The sequence below is a fragment of the Oncorhynchus mykiss genome, chromosome 26, assembly GCF_013265735.2.
Source record: "Oncorhynchus mykiss isolate Arlee chromosome 26, USDA_OmykA_1.1, whole genome shotgun sequence".
Lineage (NCBI taxonomy): Eukaryota > Metazoa > Chordata > Actinopteri > Salmoniformes > Salmonidae > Oncorhynchus > Oncorhynchus mykiss.
In genome coordinates, this window is record NC_048590.1 from 42,200,433 (window position 1) to 42,207,643 (window position 7,211).

Here is a 7,211-nt window from a genome sequence, read left to right on the forward strand (position 1 = left end):
ACATCACTCCAAAAACATTTTTTCCCTAACTTTTAGAAAGGGTCAAGTCTACAAAACATAGTGCACTCTGTTCACAACAGATTATAGTTTTGGGAGCAGAAAACACTTGCAGAATATTTGGCCAAATTTAATCTAGCTCCATCTCCCACTTCACGCCAGGGGACTTCCTCTCATCACCATATTTGGTGGTGAGTGGACGTTCTAAATGGAAGCTTCAGATTTATACATCCGTTGTAACATCTGTCTCCGACTTCTATCTGTGTTATAATTGGAAGAGGAAGTGTAAACTCTAACATAGTCTATTAGCTAGAAAGGTAACTCCAAACACATTTCAACTAAGAGCAGTTATAGCTGGTTAAACAAATGTGTTGGCAAAAATGGATGTTCAAGTCAAGAAAGCTTACCAGCATCCCTCTCACGCGTGCTTTTTCAAAGCCTATGTTAGATACTGCAGTGAGTGTATTGACTCCAACGAGTGTAATTTGGTCAATATTAGGAGTTGAGAAATAAAGTTGAGAAAAAAGATATTCTCTTATTTTCTACTGTAGGTATGCAAGTCAAAATGTGTTCTGTTGTTACTAGAGATATTCATAAAAACATTGAAATATGTTTAGTTTTTTTATTCATATTTTCGCGGACCCCTGGTTGAATACCTCGGCCATAGAGTGGTAAAATATCACTCTGAATGGAGTGACTGTGTAAAAACCAACTAGCTTTTATTAAAAAAACAATAAGGATCCGGACCAGGAAACACAATCAAAAGAATGTTGGCTCGTACTGGTCAGGGGTGAGTTTCCCAAAAACCTAAAGATCATGTTCAGCATTAAGATCATCATTCCTTAATTGCCTACCAATCTTAAAGCTATGTGCTGTAGTCTTAGTCTATTACCTCATCAGTGTAAGATATGAAGCCTATTTCTCCTCTTTACTGTTGTTCCCCTCAGGTGGACTGGGATAGCTGACAAATTATTACATCTGTGAAACACACTAAAAGACACAAACCATAAAATATGAAAGATGACCTTGCTGAGCCACCCTGTTGTGGCATCATACCTCACATACACATTTGTAATCTAAGGTGCTCTATATTGCATTTATGTCACACTGTGAACAGAGGTTTCTCCCACAGGCACAATCACATGACAATTCTTCCTATCTATGCTATCGAAGAAACAAGAAAGGGAAATGTATTAAAAATGCATACAGTCCATGCACTTTCAAATCCAATTGGATTTTTCAAATGGATGCATTCTTTGTTATTTCAAAGCTCAATCTGCTCACTATGATAGTACAGAAGGGTATTACATTACTTTTTAGACACAGAGGCTATACAGTACCTGATGGATCATTTGCCTAAGTTACTTTCATTAGAGCCCAGCAGGTGTCATTTGAATGGTTTAACGTTTGCTCTGAGTACATTGGAACATCGAAAGGCAGTGCATGATGGGAAACCAACTCTAACAGGTATATTAATACATAATGTTTGTTTCATCTCAGATCGACGTGTGAGATAATACTTTCTATAAAATGTTCATCGTGACTTGTGATTAAAAGGCATAGTTAAAACCTTTTAAAGGGATAATTTACATTTGTCAAAGTTTTTCAGATCTCAAACCTTATCTAAAGAGTGAAGGTCATATGCACGTCATTTATTGCGTAGGTAGATGTACACCAGGAGGCCTTGCCATCCCAAATGAACAGTAAAAAATGTATACCATACATCCAATATTAGGACATTCTCAGCAACTGAGTGTACATTTACCTTCACCACCAGCTGAGTGTACATTTACCTTCACCACCAGCAGAGTGTACATTTACCTTCACCACCAGCTGAGTGTACATTTACCTTCACCACCAGCTGAGTATACATTTACCTTCACCACCAGCTGAGTGTACATTTACCTTCACCACCAGCTGAGTGTACATTTACCTTCACCACCAGCAGAGGACAAAATCTGCTTTCCTTAAGTATTTATTTTGTAGAATTCCATATCATTTGGTTAAATGACTATTATGTAAACTTTAAAACATTAGACAAGAAGAGCTAAGGGTCTATCTTTTCCTGAATAAATTCTGCTGTATTAAAACTTTGTTGACAGTTGTTTGTGACGCAGTTACACAAGATTATGGTTCTGGCTTTCCGAGATTACATTAAAACTCATTAACCTAATTAGACTCTACATGGCATTGAATTACCGGCTTTGTCGCAAATGGTATCCTATTCCCTCTCCCCTATTTGGGACGTACTAACAGTCTTCTTTAATTCCATTACAATGTTTACGAAAGACTGGCTTATCACACCCTATGGAAATTAATAACACAATGTAATTAATTTTGCCACATGTATCTGTGCTGTAGAAATGGCTTTGAAAATTGAATAACCATATCATCCAAGTCACAAACCTCAATATCCGAGGGCTGTGCAATCCAAGCAAAGCAGGCCTTGTTAAATTAGTTAAAAATAAAGAGAGACTCTTTGTATAAACTCCCAGTCATTTATTGGGTAAACCACCAACGTTTCAGCATCAGCTTACCTTCTGCAAGGTCTTTTCTTATTAAATGCCTTGTTACCAATGAATCAGAGATACTCTGAACCTTTTTATCAATATATGTGGCATAAATGTCAAGACCTCTCGGGAGAAGTATTGTCTAAGGGGAAGCTATAGTATTGCCTGCAGAATGGGCAGAACAAACATTTCATATGAATTTCCAAAACACGGGGAAAAGTGAAGGGCGAAGATAGAAGCCTTACTGTAAGTGATATCATTCTCCTGGTCAGTTAACCCTTTACGGATACATTTCATTTCTTTCATGCTCCGTAAGAGATGCAGAAAACTGTTCATGTCAAAAGGTTCACATACCACCAGCTTATCAGAAGTTAAGTTGTTGGACGATGGTGGTCTTGTGAAACGCTGTGGTTTAGGCCTGCTTGAAGCTCACTCTTCTCTGGGGTGGGACTGCAGTATGGGGACAGCATTGACTTCTGCCGATATCTTCACCGCTTCCTATTCACAGTAGCTCTCCAGCTGCCTCTTGAGTTCTGAGACAGATTCCTTCACTGTCTTAAAATCACAAGGATGGTGGCAGGTAACTCTTCAGATACGGGGGGGGGGGGGGGGGGGGGTGTACTATGGTCTTTGAACCTCTGAAGGAACAGGATGTTGTCCTCAGTGTTTGAGAACTGCTCCATCTCAGCATGTCTCCTCCTGAGCTCAGTCACTTCCTGCTCCAGTTGCTCCAGGAGTCCTTCAGCCTGATTCACTTCATCCTTCTCCTGGGCTCTGATCAGCTCCTTCACTTCAGAGTGCCTTCTCTCAATGGAGAGAATCAGCTCAGTAAAGATCTTCTCACTGTCGTCCACTGCTGCCTGTGCAGATCGTTGTTAAGATACACAGAAAAGGAAGATGGATACATTTCAACCAGCCCACTCACTCACCCCGGACATGTAAATATTATAGACTTAATACACTGAGTGTACAAAACATTAGGAACACCATTCCTAATATTGAGTTGCACCACCTTTTGCCCTCAGAACAGACTCAATTTGTTGGGGCATGGACTCTACAAGGTGTCTAAAGCGTTCCACAGGGATGTTGGCCCATATTGACCTCAATGCTTCCCACAGTTGTGTCAAGTTGGCTGGATGTCCTTTGGGTGGTGGACCATTCTTGATATGCATGGGAAACTGTTGAGTGTGAAAAACCCATCAACTCAAACTGGTGCAACTGGCACCTACTAACATACCCCATTCAAAGGCACTTAAATATTTTGTCTTGATCATTCACCCTCTGAATGGCACACATACACAATTAATGTCTCCATTTTCTACAGGCTTAAAAATCCTTATTTAACCTGTCTCCTCCCCTTCATCTACACTGAATGAAGTGGATTTACCAAGTGACATCAATAAGGGATCATAGCTTTCACCTGGATTCACCTGGTCAGTCTGTGTCATGGAAAGAGCAGGTGTTCCTAATGTACACTCAGTGTACATAGACATATACTGTATATTTATACTATAAATGTGTGCCTAGTATGCATGAATTCCCACAGAAAGTGAAAAACTGGTTTTATAGAACAGCAAGGATGTAACCGCTTGTGAACCATTCTTTTGTTGATTAGTTATAACTGTTCTTTATAACTTTTTTAAAGCAAATCTAGAGAGTGGGACTGATGCTGCAAATCAGCACATTGCTAAAGCTTGATGGTGCAATGCATCTGACGGTTAATGATTCAATGTGTTAATGTTATATTTTCCTTGTTTCTGTCCCGAATAAAATACATATCTATTAACCAGGTAGTTTGGTTCCTGGATGCTGATTGGCTGAAACAGCATTCCTGCCGTGTATTTCATTCAGACAATATACCACGGGTATGACACAAAACGACTTGTTTATTGTTATATTTATGATGGTAACCTATTTATAATAGCAATAAGGCACCTCAGGGGTTTGTGGTATATGGCCAATATACCACCACTAAGGCCTGTATCCAAGCTCCCCGCTGACAGTTATACCTAAAAACAGCCCTTAGGCGTGATATATTGGCCAATATACCGAAACTCCTCAGGCCTTATTGCTTAAGTCTAATAGAGCTCCCCAGCTTGTTTTAAAAACGCGGAAATGAGTTACCTCTGGTTTGTTCAGTCTTTCCTATGGGGAAAATTACTGCGGAAAGAATAAACGCCGAAAATAAGGTTTGAGGTTAGCACAGACTTAGGAGATGTTACAGGTTTTTGTCACACCCTGATCTGTTTCACCTGTCTTTGTGCACGTCTCCACCCCCCTCCAGGTGTCGCCCATCTTCCCCATTATCCCCTGGGTATTTATACCTGTATTAACTTTTTTCTTCGACCTTGTCTGCATCTAGGTCATACCTGAAATGTGATAGTTTTGTTCTATGAGACAATACTAGTCAGTTAACATGAACTTTTATGAAGCCTTTACGTGCTTTTTATGACTACATAAAGGCTTAAATTCCCAAAAAGTGAAGTTAGCTTATGAAGATGATCTCATAGAACTAAACTTAACCTAAGTCTGTTTACCACAGACATTATTTTTTAGAACTTATACAAATCCCTACATTAATTTTTCCATAGGTTTTGTCCAACGAACCTGGCGGAGTTAGTGCCTACAAAAAGATGCCATTACTATTGCTCTCTATGTAGATGGTCCCAACACTCACCTTCAGAGAGTCCACACACAGCCTGTCTCAGCTTCTGCATCTCCTTCTTTATCTTCTGGATTCTCTGCAGGGATTTCTGTTGATTTCCCCTCGCCTGCTTCTGTTTCTCAGTCCTTTCTCTTGTAGCTGAGACTGTATCATGGCCTTTATGTTTATCTATCATACACAGTAAACTTCCAGCAGTTTGTCATGATGAGAGCAGATCTTCTCCTGTAGTTATGTGGAGGCTTCGACCAGGTTGTGCTTCTTAAAGGCAGGAGATTGATAGTGAGGCTGGAGGTGAGTCTCACAGTAAGAGGCCAGACACACCAGACAGGATTTGGGTATGAACTGAATAGGTCTATTCTTGTCAACAACAGCCAGTGCAAGAATCACACTCCACGTTTCCAGGTTCAGCATAACAGTGTGCAGGAAAAGTAGCTTGAAGCAAAGTGTTTCTGCTCAGAACAGGTCTTGGGACAACTTGTCTGTCGGCACTCTGGGCAGCTGTAGACAGCCTTCAGATCATCCTGATCCCAACAGCCCTGAATACAGCCCATACAGTAGCTGTGTCCACAGGCAGTAGTTACCGGATCCTTCAGTAGATCTTTAAAAAATGCCTCTGCCATTTTGATACAGCACACTAACAAACTGTGCTGCCAAATAGGAGAGATAACTTTAGTTTTCCTTGTTTGTGCTGAGGAATAGGAGTGGCTGCCACATGGCTATTATATAACTTCCTGCTTCTATGTGTGTGCAGAGTGCAATGTTCAGTCAGTGCCTACAGGGGGGCATTTGAGTTATCCTGCCCCTGTTACTCTGTCTTTTCTGCTCTGGCTGAGACTGTTTCATCATGGCCTTTATGTTGATCCATCGTACACAGACAACAGATACACTGCTAATCGGTACGACAGTTAACCTCCAGCTGTTTGTCATGATGAGAGCAGATCTACTCCTGAAGACTGGCTGGCTTTGAGTTTTGCCTTAGTGCAGAGCAGAGGTCCCAATCCTCCTGGTCAGTGTCTTTCATGACTCAACAGAGGATTATGTACGTCCTGATCTCCAATAGACGGAATACACACACTACTGACCTGCTCTGTGCTACTACAGCACAGCATGGGAAGAGTTATTCTGGTGAAAAGTCAATAGACTCAATGCAGGGGTAGGGGGAAGTCAGAGACACAGTTCTTTCTGCATAGTTCACTGGGGAAATGGGATGGCGGTATAACTATTCAGATACCCTAGAGAGGTGAAAGAGAATGGACCTTAAAACAGATGGAATACCCTAGTAACAGTGTCACGTCCTGACCTTAGTTCCTTTTTTACGTCTCTATTTTGGTTTGGTCTGGGCGTGAGTTGGGGTGGGCATTCTATGTTTTTCATTCTATGTTTTTCATCCTATGTTTTGTTCTGTGTGTTGTATTTCTATGTGTTTGGCTCGGTATGGTTCCCAATCAGAGGCTGCTGTCAATCGTTGTCTATGATGAGAACCATACTTAGGTAGCCTGTTCCCACCTGTGTTTGTGGGTTGTTGTTTCCTGTTTTGTGTTTTTTCACCTTACAGGACTGTTTCGTGTCGTTCACTCTCTTTTGTCATTCAGTGTTCAGTTTATTTAATTAAATTCACACACAACACAACATCACTGTAAGCTACAGGTTATTCTATTTGACATTTGTCTAATCATTTTATTATTTCTATTTTTAGAATAACTTAATTTTTCCCGCTAAGGAACTTATTTTGTTTATATTTGAAGTATATATATAAATATATACATGTCTAATGCATGTGTATAATATTTACATATTGGGGTCCTGGTGAAAGCCGATTGAGTGGGCTGGTTGAAATGAATCCACCGTCTCTTTCTCTGTGTATCTTAAAAGCGCTCTGCACAGGCAGCAGTGAACGACAGTGAGAAGATCTTTACTGAGCTGATTCTCTCCATTGAGAGAAGGCACTCTGAAGTGAAGGAGCTGATCAGAGCCCAGGAGAAGGATGAAGTGAGTCAGGCTGAAGGACTCCTGGAGCAACTGGAGCAGGAAGTGACTGA